We start from the raw sequence: 16,973 nt of genomic DNA, 5'->3' as shown, positions 1-16,973 counted from the left end.
TGTCTACATAGGCAGTACAACCATGTATGAACACTAGTTAACATGCTTTCAAAAATGTTGGAAATTTAAAAAGCAGAAGTTCAACCATATACACTAAGGCAGTAATGAAACATGTATACCAACAAGTTAAGCTAATTTCTTCATGTATATACCCAGAAGTCGAACTATGTACACAAAGGCAGTAATACCATAAAAGCAAAGCACGTCGGCTAATTTATTCGTCTATATGGAGATGGAGCAGAAGGTCAGCTATGTACACCAATGCATTGCTAAAAACAATAAAACTACAGCAATAGCGACAAATGCTCTAAAAACAGTAAACATGAGACATTCATACCTGATTAGCGGCAGCAGCAGCATCGACGTCGTCCTCATCATCAGCATTGAAATCAGCATCATCCTTGTCCTTTGGATTAACACGAGAACGCTTCTTCACACCCTTGTTGAGCTTTGCAGGTGGAACCTTGCGCTTCATGCCGCATTTCTTCCCCTTACCAGATGCACCAGCACCAAGCGGAGAAGGTGTAGGTGCGGCAGTGGCAAGCACACGAGGACTACGGCGTGGCGTACCACCAAGGCCTAACCCTTCATCTTCAACAACTTCTGCAGGCCTTGAAACACGTGGGCTCCTCCGAGGAGTAACTTCACCAACTACTAGCTTCCTCGCAGCAGTCTTCTTGATTTTCTTCTTAACAGGGACAACCTTGCCATCACTACCACATGACACGTCTTCCTCAACAGTGAGCTCAGCCGCATGAACAGATCCAGGAACATCATAACCTTTCTCAAGACGGGCCGCCCTCTTCTTGTCAAAATCTTCTTGCTTCTTCCTCTTACGTTGGTCCTCTAGGAGAAGCCGAAGAGGCACATGCTCGGCTTGCGTGACAGGTTCAGTGCCATCAACAGACTGCGACTGCGTCTCTGACATCTTAAGAGAGCACAAAGGATCCGGAACAGAATCACAACCTTTGACTGACGGACCCCCTCCTCAGCAGCAGCAGGGGTTTCTGATAAACCCAACTCAGATAAAACATCGTTGATGGTGTTCACACCTTCCTCCTCTGTGGACACATCTGCAAAGAACACAAAAAATCGAAGCAAAAAATAAAAAAGCCAGGAACAAAAACAAAAACAAACGACATGAACAAGCTAAAAAAACATGGCTCAAAACTTTAAAATGAAAAGAAAAGGGGTTTCACATACTAGGTGAAGCAAGAGCTGCAGAAGCAAGATCCTCAAGGCTTGAAAAATTCTCAAGGCTCGAAGCAACCTCGGCAATCACAGTCAAAGGGATAATGGGTGATTTAGCCGCATCAGATATTGGAGCATCAGTATTAACCTCTGAAGCTCCATCTTGATCGCAGGCATTTTTTCAGAACTATTCAACTCATCACCAACTACAAAAAATGCAAGTAAAAAGGCAGCTGAGTTCTAATCCGCAATCCTACACCAAAGGGACTTCTACTTTTACAACAATGTCCAATACCCAAAAGTTCAACAATACCTAACAAAGCAGTAAACACAAAAAACAAACTAAAAATCTACAAACTAAATATAAAAACAATCTACACCAGAGGGGCTACTACATATATCATGAATGTCCAGAAGTTTAACGATACATAACAAAGCAGTAAAACAAAATGTGGATAACAGAAGTTCAACCAAATTTCATTGCAATCAAACAATAATTAAAACCAGAAGTTCAACTATGTGACCCAAGCAAGTAGCACATAAAAAATATGTAGCATGACCACAAACAGTATTTCACAGGCAAACTAAATATCAATACCATCAACATGATAACAAAAAAAACAAAGATATACACTACAAAAATGAAACATCTGGGAAGTCCAACAACACTTGGTGACAAAGTTTCACCTGCAAAATCATCAACTACAAAGTAAGCAAACACTCTACTAACTCAAACTAATGGTAAAAAGCATACACATAACCATTACTAGAAGTTCACGCTATTAAGAATGGCAGTCCAACATGAATACTAAGTGAAGATATGGGAAGACATATATGAGAATAATGCTATTTAAAATACAAGATACAACTACATTAAGATGCCTGGAGAAGGTTTTGAAGCCATGACAACACAACCGCCTTGATGAATGCAACTCCAAACACTAGAACAACCTGCTAAAAACAGGGGATTGATTGCATATAGTTAGCAGGTAGAAAATAATACAACAAATACAAAAAACAACTAAATGAAACCCTAGGATGAAACAACTACAACATATCAACAAGTATGAAAACATGAACAGTAGCACATATAGGCAAGCACAAACAAAAAAAGAATCCATAAACTAAATAGCATGTGACAGACACAATGTAGACTTCGAAATCAACAATACTAAGACAATTATATACATCAGATTTTCCATCAACCATCACACCACACCCTCTATTACATGCAACTGAATGCTGAAAATCACCTAAGGGGAAATGAAATCCACTCATCTCTGAACGGATAAAATAGCACACACAACGCATCTCATAGACAAATCTGACCACGGGGGAATGGAATCCACCCACCACACAAACAAGAACCCTACCTAATCTCCCACCAAACCATCAAAAGAAAGGGGGTAGGCCGCGGACGCGAGAGCACACAGGAGGCAGACTCGATAGATCTGGCGAAACTAGAAGCAAGCATTAGGAGGGGGCAGCACTTGTACCTCTCCAGACGACCCCCGCACGCACGAATCCGCGCCGGTTCTTCCACTCCCCACGACGCCACGCACACCTTGCAACCGCGCAGGCAGTTGCCGCCCTCGCTTCAGAGCAGAAGAGAGCGGACTGGGCGAGAGAGAGCGGGGCATGGGGGAGAAATAGGAGCGGGGGCGTGCGCCGGTTACTCCAGCACGAGGGCAGGGGACAGGGGCGGAGAAATCGGGGGGAGTTGGAGGCGAGGAAGGCAGCAAAGCGACGGAGAGGGGGGAGAGAGCGAGCGACAAGGGGAGAGGAGTTTTCTGACAGGTGGTGGCGAGGGAGATGGTCACTTAATGCCTCTCTGTCATGGGACTTGCAGCGCCACTGAATTTACAGTTTTACCCCCCAACAGCTAAGATAGTAAATACATGTGTAGATAAATAAATGCACCATTTGAATGCATCTATTATAATGAGATAAGATCACAAAACAGCACAGCTGATATCCTCAAAACCAAAAATAGATGGCAAATACACTACTAAAGGAAGAAACATACATACATAAATATGCCCCTAAAAACAAGAGAAAAGAAGTTCGAAAAATAAAGAACAGAAGTTCAAGTACTCTAATAAAAGAAGTAAAGGAATAAGAATAAATAAACCATAAAGAAACAAAAAGAAGAAGTTCAAGTACAAAAACAGATGAAGTTCATATCTAACCCTAAAAACCCTAAGATAGATAGTGGGGTCACGGATGTGACGGACTCGCCTCCGCATGTGACGACGCGGCACGCCGCGTCGTCGCCTGCTCCGGATCGTTCCTGTCTCGGCCTCGCAGGGGGAGGGGAGGGAGGTCCCGACCCCCTCCCCCCTGCTCGGCCTCGCGCTACCGCATTGCTGCGCGCTAGGATTTGACAGGATGCAATGCGGTTATTCTGTTTCCACCCCCACCGCACGCACCCTAAACCCTAAAAACCCTAAGATAGATAGTGGGGTCACGGATGTGACGGACTCGCCTCCGCATGCGACGACGCGGCATGCCGCGTCGTCGCCTGCTTCGGCTCGTTCCTGTCTCGGCCCATACTTGGGCTAATCCCATGATTTCTCACGAGACAAAAGTCTAAAAAACATCTGGAATATTAAAATTACAAAGAAAACCAAACAAAGAAAATATAGAGCATCATGCACCTTCGCCTTCCAATGTGGAGTGAAATCTACAAAACCAGAAGTTCAACCATTAATAAAAAAGAAGTCCAGATCCTATTGAAGATAGTGCCTGTGGTCCAGCTCCACACTTACACACTAGTTACAACAAATTGCAGAAGAAATCTACTAAGGGTTTTTGATTTCTGGAATGTAATATGTCTTGGAATATCAATGTCAAAAAGATGAACCCGCATTCAAGAAAAGTTTTGCTGTGACATAAAAAACCAAGAAAGAAGCACCTGAGGAATAATAATGTTTAGTGTCGAAGAAACAAAATGCACAAGCTGTAAGTTAACTAATCAAATGTTCTAAATAAAGGTAAGTTCAAGTTGTAAAAACACAGAAGTTCGGCGTTTTCAAAAAACATCAAATGAACATGTAGAAAGACAAATTACACAGAAGCAAAAATCTTGTAAGTTTACGTTAAACACAAACTGAAGTTCTACCACTGTTTGAAGTATGCAAACATGTTACAAAAAAATAAGTAAGGTATGCATGCATATTTGGGAATAATCCCATAATTGCCACGGAACAAACTAAAACCCAAATTAGAAAATTGAAAATTACAAAAAAAGAAAAAAAATAGAGCGCAATGTTGCACCACCTTGCAATGTGGAAATCAGGAAGTTCAATCACTGGTACCATAGAAGTCCAATTACTACCACAGAATGTGGATGGTCCAAAAAACTAGTCCCCAAGAAAGAATAAATATAAAAAGGATGATTTGTGTATCTATGGACCAGCTCCACATTTACGTATATGAGTACTCTGAAAAACAAAAAAACGTACACAAAATTTTTATAACAACACCAACCGAACAGATCGTATTGCAGCATCACCCAAAAAACATGCATTAAAACGAGGGAAGTTCAAGCACAAAAGGTGCAGAAGTCCAACTCTGTAACATAGACAGTAGAATCACTGAAAAAACGCATTATCGAATTTGCTTTTCAGATTTAATCACTTGGGTGACTACACCTTCTCAGTCCGCGACCTCGAACGATATCCTATTGCACCCTGACATCAAAACGATAAATCAACCAAGCTGGCTCATTGAAGAACCGAAAACCAGCACGGGTCGACACAAGATCCAATCACCCAATTTCAGGGGTGTATTTGCCTTCCCGATCGAATTAACAACGCATGAACGGTCCAATCTCACTACTGCAATCAAATCCGCCCTCTATATTCAAATAAAAATAACAAATCCACAGAAGCCGCGGAACCACTCCCGCGGACGAAGAACACAGAGCCTGAAATTAAATCCATTGAAATTAACGATAAATTGCCCATGAAACTCGTACTTAAACCAAATTACCATCATGTTAGAGGTTCCAGAACTTCCAGTGAATGCATTAAACTTATAAACAGACACGAGTTCATCCGCCCCGAGAGTGAATCCGCGAAAATGCAAAATTATGAATCAAAACGAGCATTTAGATGCAGGTATGAGTATCTGATTACAGTCACATCCCAGACAACACTACCGACCGAAATAATTCGCGGGGGAAGCCACGGTTGCGAAGATAGCCCGAAGGTCGGGTTCGTACACAGGGAAGTTCAGGCGCGTTATATGGGAAGTTCAGGTTGTGATCAGAATATTTTTCATTAAACAATACTTATGGTACGTTTATATTTTTATTAGATATAATAGCCCGCGTGTGTGTATATTTTCATTAGGTCTAATACATCAACATAATATTTGGAAATGGATTATTGCTAGGAAATCAACATAATATATAGTGTTACTATTCATCACTCAGGGTGTAGAATAATTTATTCTTCACCCGAGGTAATCTTACGATCATTTCATAATTAAATTACGTTTGGAATTCAAATAGTTACATTTCTATTGATTCACTACGTAAAATTTGACATAACAAAATAAAAATATAGGTCATAAGACAAGAAAATTTACAGTTATGTGTATTTTAGACTATGTTTTACGTTTGTAATTTTACATAACATAAAATATTTTGTACGGCGATTATATATTTTCTTACGGTCTCTTTTTGCGTCGGAAATAAGACAAAACTTATGGAACGTAAAATTACGGTGTATTGATGGTAAAATAGAGGGGGTGAAGAATAACTATTCCTCACCCAGGGTGACGAATAGCGCGACCCTTATATATATAGCCGGTCTATTCTGATAATATTATCAGAATAGTTATTCTGATAACACTTCCGCACTGCATGCTTAGTGCAAGTGCACGTCATTGTTTGAACCAAGTGTGCTGCAGTACTCACACGAGTGAACTTCGTGCCAAAAAAAACTGCACGCAGTGTTTTTCCGGTGCTGTTTTCGCTCTAATTTTTTAACCGTTTATCGGAACAAGGTGTATAATATACCATTGAAAAGCTATTGATTAGGCGCAACTTCGCCATGTTGAACACTTTCGAGATTTCTCTCGGTTTAAGAGCAGTTTCAAAAATGGTGCGGCGGATGACAAGTGGCAGCAAGTGTTTTTTCGTGATTTTTTCTAAACCGCTCATCGGAATAAGGCAAATGATACGCCGTTGGAAAGATATCGTCGAGGCGCATCTTTTTCATATCTATTATTTTCTCTAATTCGTTACGGTTTAGGAGCAGTTTCGAATTTACTAAATCGCGGAATTCTGTTTTTTTGAAATTTTTGCAATTTTTGGTACTGTTTTTGCTCTAGTTTTTGAATCGTTTGTTGAAACGAGGCGTGTAATACGTCGTTGGAAATCTATGGACAAGGCGCAATTTTCATATGTAGAAATGGTTTTGAGATACCTTACAGTTTTAAGTTAATTTTGAAAATCGTGCGACGGGCGACGAGTGGCAGCGGCCGTTTTTCGCGAAAATTGTCCAAACCGGTTGTCGAAATCATTCAAATGATATGTCGTTGGAAAGATATCGACGAAACGCAACTTTTTCATGTAGAACAATCTCTCTAATTCCTTACAGTTTAAGAGCAATTTTAAAATTAATGAAATGCGGACACTCTGCTTTCGCGACACCTAAATCGACGTGGGTACGTCATCCGACTGAAAACCGCACTACATCGGACAAAAAGCCGCACTGCATCAGACAGGTAAGAGAACTACATGGTTTTTTTATTCAAATATAATTTTTTTAAGGACGAGAAAGTAGAGTGCACTTCACATCGGGTGTAAATGAAACACAACACTATCAAGAAGTGAACCGCATTACTTTTTTTAGCTTCTGTAACAATTTTTTGCACTTACGAGATGAACAACATCACACGGCCGACCGCACTGCTTCAGAATGAAGACCGCACTGCATCGGACGGGTAAGCGAGCTGCATAATTTCTTTTGTTGGACGTTATTTTTCTCATATGAGTTTTTGTTGTATTTTTTTACCTTTTTATGAACGAGAGTGTACCGCAGAGATGGGCAAGTGAACCGTGACATATATCGAAGTGACCCGCATTATTATCTTGTTGATTCGCTAAATTTTTTCGCACTTTCATGTTGGGAGCAAGTGAACAGCATCACTCTCAAAAGTAAACCACATCTGAGGACAAAAGGCATTGCAAGTGATGTTAATAGAGCTCAAATTAAACTTTTCTATTTAGTAGTCTAGGCTGCATGAAAGGTGCGAGTGGACTGCATTCAACAATTTTTCCCACGGCCGATGCCACGCCAAGAAACTTGGCCCATTCTTTTTATTCGAGAGTGAACTAAGTAAACAAGTTAGTGAGCTTAAAAAAATCTAATGAACCACAACAGTTGACTGCATATCCAAAATCCAAAATCTGACGAGTAGTGAACCACATGATGAGGAAGTAAACCGCTTGTGGCTCGCCTAGGGTAAAACGAACCTTTAGACACAAACAATAGAACTTCAAAAAAGAAGTACATCCAGCAACCACACATCACATGGCACATCAAAATCGGAAGAAGAAAAATGCAACCCCCACAAAATTTACATGCCAAGCTGCACTCACACATGTGTCGAACTGCACGGGACATGATCGGAGTACTGCATGGTCAACGCCACTCGCCATCGTTCTCGTCGAGCACTGCAGGTCCTCCTAGCGGGGCTTCGGTGCACACGGGCAAAACCGCACGCCGGCAGCAGCCGGACTGCATCGGCGTGCCCCGTACCTGGGAACCGCACGCCAGCAGCAGCTGGGCTGCATCGCCGTGCCCCACGCCTGGGAACCGCACGCACGCAGCAGCCGGAGTACATCCCGTCCGACAAGGAATGAATCCCGCAGTATTGTGAGGCAAACCTTTTCCTGCCCCATTCTGGACTACAAAACAACAAATATGAGGGAATGAAGCAAACTACAATCTTACAAAAAAAAAGAGAAAATAAACAACAAAGATGAGGGCACGCAAACGCTGCATGCCGCGCTACCGAGAGCCTCCAACACAGAGAACAAAATGTGATTCACACAATCATGTCCGGCTTACTGTGGGGACATCTCTAGACATGAGGTTGAGAATACAGTGTTTTTTAAGAAGTATGCTTAGTCTAAACAAAAGAGCGGGGTTTGGCCACAACCAAGTTAGCCAACACATTCACGTGCCCACCCCATGGCCCCAGAAGTCCAATTGACTAGCAGCATAGCAGTGCATGCACGTGACCATTATATAGGCTAGGGTTCAACATCTTTTTGTGAGAATTTTATTTGAATCGTTGATGTGGCTGTAACTGAATCAATATTATAAACTGAGCAACTACCCATCATGTTCGTTTTTAGTCTGAACTTCCCCCCGCAAAAAAAGTATTTAGTCTGAACTCCCATCGCCTTTTCTCAGGTGAAAACACTACCCGGTCTAATGAACTTGTATTATTACCTCTTTCCGGCAATAAGATGCAATCGGTTCCATTATTTCTAGTCTAGCTGTAGAAAACATATTATGATTTTTTTGGATGATGGCGTTAACATAGTATGTTAGCATCAAATCTGACCAAACTAAAGATAGTAATTCAGGCAAGGAACGAAACAGGGGAAATGTCCAAGGAGCTTACCGGAGACCAAGCTTTTGCTGCCGTCGTTGCCGAATACACTTGATAACTACTGGAGACACAAGCACCGGGTGTGGCCGTGTACTGCTTCCCGCGCTAAAGGAACCGCGTGTAATGAGCTAGCGAGCTGCATGTTCAAACCCATCTTTAGAACTTCTTAATCTCCAGATAACCAAAAGCCATCAATTAGTACTACTTTGTACAACATATACTAAAAAAGTGTCAATGTCATCAACTAACAGACATATATCTCATTTTTTTCACATCACAAATGCCTGAACCACTTTGTACATAACATTTACTAGTAGCACAACTTTGCAGAATTAAATATCCTAATAATTGTTTAACAGGGTAGCCATTTTCTTTGTAACTGAAACAAAAACAAAGCTGAACCAAAGCTGGCCATGTTAGCGAATCCTAGTTTGTGCTAATACAAGTTAATGACTGCAAAAGAAAAGGCACTGTGTCCTCGGCCGAGACCATGTCAAAAGACAAACAAAAAAGGAAATAGTGGACTGCATGCCCTTGCTGCTCCAACCGCTAGCGGATTGTCGGCGAACTGCAAGTCCACACTGGTGCATAAATCTTTGCCGCCGAGCAGTAGTGAACGCTGCGGCTGCCTCGTCGTCAGCCTCCTGGTGGCCCTCAACCCTCCGCCGACTGAACTGCAAGTGGGTGTGCTGCAGAAACGTCTTGGTGTGGTCCTCCTGTCGGGAACGGGTGAGCATGTCTGAAAAATAAAATCAAACACCACGCATCACAGTAGCGAACTGCATGACATCAGTAGAGAGTAAGAGATGGCTGAATCCCCGAACTGCGTTAAGGAATCTACTGCACTGAGTACACCGAAATCGAAAGCAAAAAATGCACCATTGTTCTAAACTGTAAAGCGCCGCTACTGTTCTTCCGTGGGGTATCGGTGCCCCCATTTGACTCCCCTCGCATGCATCCAGGGAATGCGCCGGCAAACTGCACATCGCCTCCAACGCAAACGCCGCCGATGCGTCCCCCGTCGCTGACAAGCTCCCTTTTCTTGCCGTAGCGCACTGCACTGCAACGCACATGCGCATTGCACGGGAGCTTCGAAAGAGACGCACTGGACGTGCGGGACGAACTTCATGGTTTTCTTTCAGCGCGCTTTGGGATGCCGTCGGTGTGGGAACCCCTCGTCTATGGAGGGATCATAGGTGAGGTGGAGGCCGGAGGCCAGCTCGTCTTCCACGGTGACCAGATAAGAGGGAGAGAAGGCCTGGTGGTTGGTCGGGGGTGGTCCGAGTCCCACGCGAGGCAGAGCTCGCCATGTAAGGGGACAGTGGATCTCCCCGGCAGCTGAGGTTGGTGCTGGCGCGATCTGCGACCAACCACCGAGGGCGTTTCCGGCGGTGAGGCCTCCGCCGGCTGCGAGACAAAGGTTCCGGCGCGGAGGCGGGGTGGGAAGGAGGATCTGACCGCCGTGGATGCAAATCCGGGTTGGGGAGGGGAAGGCAGAGGATCAACTACACCGGGACCGGGTGTGGTGGCACCATGAACAAGGGGAGGAAGAGAAGCTGGGCGCGGGAAGGCCGTGGCCGGGCAGCGGCGACACCAGCGGGGGAAGAAGCGGGATGGGGGTGGGGCGGCGCCGGCGGGGGAAGAAGCGGGTTGGGGTGGGGCGGCGTCGGTGGGGGGAACTCAGTTGGGATGGGGCGGCGCGCCCTGGCAGAGCAGAAGGTGGATCGGGGGAGGGGAATCGTGGCAGAGGAGGAGGGAGGTGGGGGTGCGTGGGTGGGTTCGGTTTTAGGAGTCTGGCCAGGTGTTAGCAGAATAAGACTTAAAGAGGTGTTATTAGAATAGACCCACTATATATATATATATAAAATTTATTTTCTATATTTTTAAGAGTATGTATTTTCATCTTCAATATACCTCGTCTATGCATTGATTATACCCCTTATCATTCTCAATATACTTCATTAAATATTCTAAGATACCTTAATACAAGTTTTGTTGAAAAAATATCATTTACGACCAACTTTTCACAATATACCTTTTTCACGTACAAACAAATCAGTATATACGTAAACCTTTGAAAATATGAGGCACACATGATTTTTTTCATGAAATCCATTTTAGGGTATCTAGTAATTATTAATGAAGTATATTAAAAATAATAATAAGCTGTAAAAGATTCATCTATGTGGTATATGAGGAGCGAGAGTACGTACTCCCAGGAGTATATAACCATATACCTACTATTAAAGCAAGGTGTGTTTCGTTGATTTTTTCATCGGTTCACCCATAGTATTTTTGAAGACTTTTCTTCTATCCAAGGTGGTACTATTTTTTTCATCCGTCCATCCAATTTAACGAAACAAATTTTGTTGTGCTACGTCGTGCACCTGGGCCTTAGCCTGCCACGGCCCGACTGCAGCGGCGGCCCTGGCAATGAAAAATAAAAATTGCCAATGAGGGAATCGAACTCCCGACCTACCTTGCAGAAGCGTAGGAGTCGTTCCACCGAGCAAAGTCATCAATGAGTCCAGAAGAAAGGGTTCGTTTATTTGTTTAATAGTCCCTCCTCGCTCCGTTACAATCCATTGCACCAGTTTATATTCGTCTTTGGTTTTAAATCTGCAAGCCACCTCAAATTTGAATTGCGTTGCATGAGTGGCACAAGTGGAAGGTGAGTAAATTTCGGAAGATTTAATTGCGTGGCATGGGTGAGAGCAGTGGTAGGTGAGCAAATTACGGACTCGCAGCTCTGCATGCTGCATCAGATTGGGGAATGACAAATGTGGAGGTTGAATCGGATTGTCAAGTTCTGGTAAAGCCGCTACGAGGTATTGAATCGGACCGTGCACCTGAAGGTTTGCTATTTAAGGAGATTCGTCAGTTTGCCTATCTAAATTTTACTAGTATTTCTTTCGTTTTTGCCCCACGGGCATGTAATAATCTTGCGCACGCTCTAGCGGGCTACGGTGCTAGTCATTAGCCTGTCTCGCATGTGTGGTCTGAGGACCTACCTGGCGATGTAAATGTTCGACGGGCCAGCAGATTAGCTGAGCCAGTTTAAGTATGGAATCGATGTGTTCCATTTCAAAAAAAAAAATTACGGAAGAATTAACCGCGGGAATAATTAACAATGTTGCATGTGTGACAAAAGTGGAAGGTGAGTAAATAAATTATGGACGCATGGGAATCAGTTTGTGCTAATTAAACGGGGATTATGTTAATGAACAGAAAAGGTGTACCTTCGTTGACCTTGTTAACAATAATAGCAAAAAAATTAATAGCATGAGTGATGGCTTATATATGACCACAGCAATGTCATTAAAAAAAGTGCTACAGCCAGTTTGTAGAGAGCACCATGTTCACATACAAACAAACTTTGGATTGAGTAGTGTGTTATAATTACTGTAGCTTATTTAGGATCTCTTTTTGCCGCTTTGTCTCATAATTTCTAGGCAAGAGGGTAGAAATGATCTCTCTATATATCTCTTTGTATGCCAAGTGTTTGCTCTTATGTCTGAATGGTTTTTTTTCAAGATGCCCTCTTCAAGTCATCACTACCACTGTCAGTGCAATCGTTGGTTGTGTCGACCAGCTGCTTGGCTCCACCAATTAGCAGCAAACATATTTTTTACAAGAAAAATATGAATTTATGCCTCAATAACAGTATGCTAATACAAACTCAAATACACTGCTTGGAACCTGACTCAGCTAACAAGTGATGCTACCTCTAGAACAATCAATATTAGCTAGACTATGACCAACTCTGTTTTGATTATGATCAATTTTTCAATGAAACATACCCATGCAGATCGAGGAGCATCTTCGTCTCCACAGTAAGATGTCCATAACGGAACAAACATATGTTTCCTAACCCCGGTTGCTCTTTTGCTTGTGAGCTTTTGGAGGCCCCCTATGACATGGATGTAGGTGATCAAGCGGAGTTCAGGGAAGCCATCTCAGGTTCTTTCAGAAAATTAAATGTAATTTTGCCACCTGAAACTTGGTTAGGGAACATACAATGCGGGCACAAGGTATAAAATTCTGGCAATTGTCACATCGTCTCTGCTATTTTCACGGCGTCTACAAATAACCTAGAGTCAGACACTATAAAATTCTGGCAATTGTCGCATCGTCTCTGCTATTTGCCTAGGATTCTATACACTCTTGCATTGGATCCCGTCTTAGAGTGACATTTTTAATCGTGTCATATGCTTGCCAGGAAATAACCTAGGTCGTTAGCTATTAATTATATCCATGTGTGTGTCACGCCTGATGGCATGGACCCCAGCAACAGTACTAGAGGGCGGCCCATTGACAGCGAGCCAGAGAAAAGTGGCTAGGGAGGAGCCAATCTGAGACGTGCAAGAGGGTCGTGTGCGTGTGTGATGGTGAGAATTATATAGTAGGTGGCGTGGTGTGGGGAGAAACTATCATGTATTACCTGAATAATTCTGGACGGTGAGGAGCTGATCTCCCACGACTCTTTCCCCTTCCTCTTACCAACTCCCTCCCAGATCTCGTTGATTTCCCATCTCCGTCTCCTTCCTTCCCAAATTATCAGAGTAGATCGGGGTACGTAACAATCTGGTATCAGAGGTCAGCGACCTGGAGACTGCCTACCCAAAACCGCGGTACCAAACCAAGCAGGCGAAGCAGGCGGCGGCGATGGAAGAGCAGCTTGCAGCGCTAGCAAAGGCCATCAGCGATGGGCAAGTCGCCAACGAGGCGAGGTTGGAGGCCATCCAGACCTCTCTGGAGCTCTGGCGTCCCGCCGTCACGCACATCCAGCAGCAGGTGGATGAGCTGCGTAGCCAAGTCGGCCGCATCGCTCTGCACCCGGCGCTGGCGGCGCCCGCGGATCCAGATCCGGGTTCCAGCGAAGAGGGCGCGGTGGGGCACAAGGCGCCGGCGACGTCCAAAGACGCCCTGGTGCACCACGGGCCAAGTGGCCACGGCGAGCTCTACGATTCCGGGGGTCTGGCACGCGGGGTGGTCACCACCCTGGCGCCGCCTCCGGTCAACGGTGCGTGCCCATCTACTTCTGCAGTTCCACCACGTCGTAGTGTCGATTGGGGAGGATATGATCACGGGGGTGAGTCGAGGCCACATCATTTTGCTCACTGGGCTTTACCGAAGGTGGATTTCCCACTGTTCGATGGGGACAACCCACAATTTTGGAAGATGAGATGTCAGAAGTACTTTGATGTTTATAATGTTCCACGAGAGTTATGGGTTCGGTTAGCTACGTTGCATTTCACGGGTAATGCTGCACGGTGGCTGCAAATGTTGGAGTCTCAAAACACCACCCTCACATGGGATCAGTTATGCACAAGCCTGTGTGACAAATTCGGGCGTGAGCAGTACCAGGCTCACATCCGTCAGTTTCATACCTTGCGACAGACGAGCACTGTATATGAATACATGTCTAGGTTTGAGGAGTTGATGCATCAGATTTTAGCACATAACTCAGGGTTTGATCCAGTTTACTTTACCACACAATTCCTAGAAGGGTTGAAGCATGAAATTCGTGCTGGTGTGATGCTCCATCAACCAAAAACATTGTACTCTGCGTTTTCCTTGGCTTTGATGCAGGAGGAATTGTTGGAAGCGCTTCCGCGGCGAGAGCACCGGCGTCAGGACGGGGCATACCAACGGGCGCCCCCTCGGCCTCTTCTGGCACAAGGCGTGCCCCCACCGCGACAAGTGCTGCCCGGACCGCCGGCTGCGGCGGATGATCGGCGCGGACTGGATGCAGCCAGGGCACCAGACCGGGGCGCGCGGGCTGATGGTCGCGTCGCGGCCTTGCGTAACTATCGACGTGCCCGCGGCCTGTGTTTCACCTGTGGTGAGCGCTGGGGGGCGGGCCATCAGTGCGCCGCTACTGTTCAACTCCATGTGGTTGAAGAACTACTGGAACTTCTTCAAGCAGAACAATATGAGCAACCGTTGCAGCAAGATGGCGCGGACGAGGAAGTGCTGATGTCGATCTCCAAGCTGGCCACCACGGGACAAACAACACCGCGCACGGTGCGCTTGATTGGCAAAGTAGCAGATGTGGAAGTGCTTATCCTGGTGGATTCAGGGAGTTCACATAGTTTCGTCAGTGAAGCCATTGCAGGCAGACTAACTGATCAAGTGCAACAAGTACCTCCAACTTCGGTCAAGATTGCTGATGGTGGGGTATTGATATGCTCAGGGGTCATTCCAGCTTGTGCTTGGCAGAGCCAAGGACACACATTCTTAACTGATTTGCGAGTGCTTCCACTTGGTTGTTATGATATGGTGGTCGGGATGGATTGGTTGGAGCAATGCGGTCCTATGTGGATTGATTGGGCAGCTAAGCGATTGCAGTTTCAGCATCAAGGGCAGACTATCTTACTCACTGGAGTTCAGAGTGTTACATCCAAAGTGGATCCAATCTCCTTTGACCAGTTGCAAATGTTGGAACAGAACAACTCTGTGGCCCATGTGGTAGTCCTGAGTGTCTTGGAGGACAGGGAAGGTGACCAAACAGAACAGACTGGAGTTCCAGTGGAGGTTGAGGAGTTGCTGAGTCGTTTTCACTTGGTGTTTGAAGAACCGCAGGGGTTGCCCCCACACAGACCTTGGGACCATAAAATTCCCTTGATTCCAGGAGCCAAGCCAGTGAACATTAGACCTTACCGTTACACTCCGGAGCAAAAATCTGAAATTGAGCAGCAAGTGAAAGAAATGTTGCGAGCAGGGCTCATTGTGCCCAGCATTAGCCCATTCTCATCACCGGTCTTACTCATCAAGAAGAAAGACCAGACTTGGCGGTTTTGCGTTGATTTCCGCCACTTGAATGCCATTACAATCAAGAACACATATCCCCTGCCTGTCATTGAGGAGTTGCTGGACGAATTGAGTGGTTCCACTTGGTTTTCAAAACTTGATCTAAAGGCCGGGTACCATCAGATACGGTTGGTGGAAGAGGACGAGGAGAAAACAGCCTTTAAGACCCACCAAGGGCACTTCCAGTTCCGGGTTTTGCCGTACGGAGTAACAGGAGGTCCACCAACATTCCAAGGGGGAATGAACACCGTGTTAGTGCCTCTCCTTCGGCACGGAGTTCTCGTCTTCATGGATGATATCTTGGTGCACTCGAGCTCGTATCCCAGCCATCTCAGTTTGTTGGAGCAGTTACTCCAGTTACTTCAGGACAATCAGTTGCATGCAAAGCAATCGAAGTGCTCATTTGCACAATGACACATCAGTTACTTGGGCCATCGCATCAGTGACAAAGGTGTGGCCACGCTGGATGAACACATCCAGACGATCAAAACTTGGAAGCAACCTCAGACGGTGAAACAACTGCGAGGTTTTTTGGGGCTGGCGGGATACTATCGCAAGTTTGTGCGCAATTTCAGCACCATTTCTAGACCATTGAATGATCTTTTGAGAAAGAATACGCTGTTTGTTTGGACACCCACCACCGAGGCAGCATTCCAGTCGCTCAAGCAAGCTCTCATGGAAGCCCCAGTGCTCGCGTTGCCTAACTTCAAGAAACAATTTGTTGTTGAGACCGACGCAAGTGCCACCGGTGTCGGGGCGGTACTGATGCAAGATTCCCACCCTGTTGCTTACCTCAGCAAGGCGTTGGCACCAAAGAACTTGGGACTGTCGGCGTACGAAAAGGAGTGTTTAGCACTGCTTCTTGCGGTAGATCATTGGCGTCCGTATCTTCAACACTCTGAATTTGTGATTCATACGGATCAGCGGAGTCTACTCAATTTAACAGATCAGCGACTCAATACCCCCATCCAACAGCGCGCTTTTACCAAATTGGTGGGTCTCCAGTTTCAAATACAGTATAAGGCAGGCACGGCAAATAGAGCAGCGGATGCTCTGTCCAGGCGAGCACATGAACAAGGCGGAGAGCTCGGGGCAGTTCCGGTCTGTCGCCCGATGTGGCTGGAGGCAATCCTCAGGAGCTATCAAGAAGATGCAGCAGCACAGCAGCGAATCGCCAAACTGGCGCTCGCCCCTGACAGTGAGGAAGGCTATACCTTACAAGATGGGGTTGTACGCTTTCAGGGGCGCATTTGGATCGGACAAGATGAAGACACCCAGCATGCGTTAATCAAGGCGTTGCACGATAGCGCGACGGGGGGGCACTCCGAATTCCA

The 16,973-nt window shown here is 45.3% G+C and overlaps 1 long non-coding RNA gene across 3 annotated transcripts; it reads right to left on the bottom strand.

The window, feature by feature from the left end:
* Window positions 1-7,668: 7,668 nt before the first annotated feature.
* LOC125511479 lies at window positions 7,669-10,582 on the bottom strand. Of its 3 annotated transcripts, XR_007285009.1 has the most exons (3): window positions 9,706-10,582; window positions 8,839-9,565; window positions 7,669-8,113 (listed from the first exon to the last, which is right to left on the bottom strand). It is a non-coding gene; the product is annotated as an uncharacterized LOC125511479 (long non-coding RNA). The 3 variants fall into 3 exon arrangements; XR_007285010.1 differs by having other exon boundaries at window positions 8,839-10,582; XR_007285011.1 differs by having other exon boundaries at window positions 7,669-8,108; window positions 8,839-10,582.
* Between the last annotated feature and the right edge of the window lie 6,391 nt (window positions 10,583-16,973).

The sequence above is a fragment of the Triticum urartu genome, chromosome 5 (genome assembly GCF_003073215.2).
Source record: "Triticum urartu cultivar G1812 chromosome 5, Tu2.1, whole genome shotgun sequence".
NCBI classification, from domain to species: Eukaryota; Viridiplantae; Streptophyta; class Magnoliopsida; order Poales; family Poaceae; genus Triticum; species Triticum urartu.
Note: the sequence above shows the minus strand (reverse complement) of the source record. Positions and strands in the feature narration are given on the sequence as shown.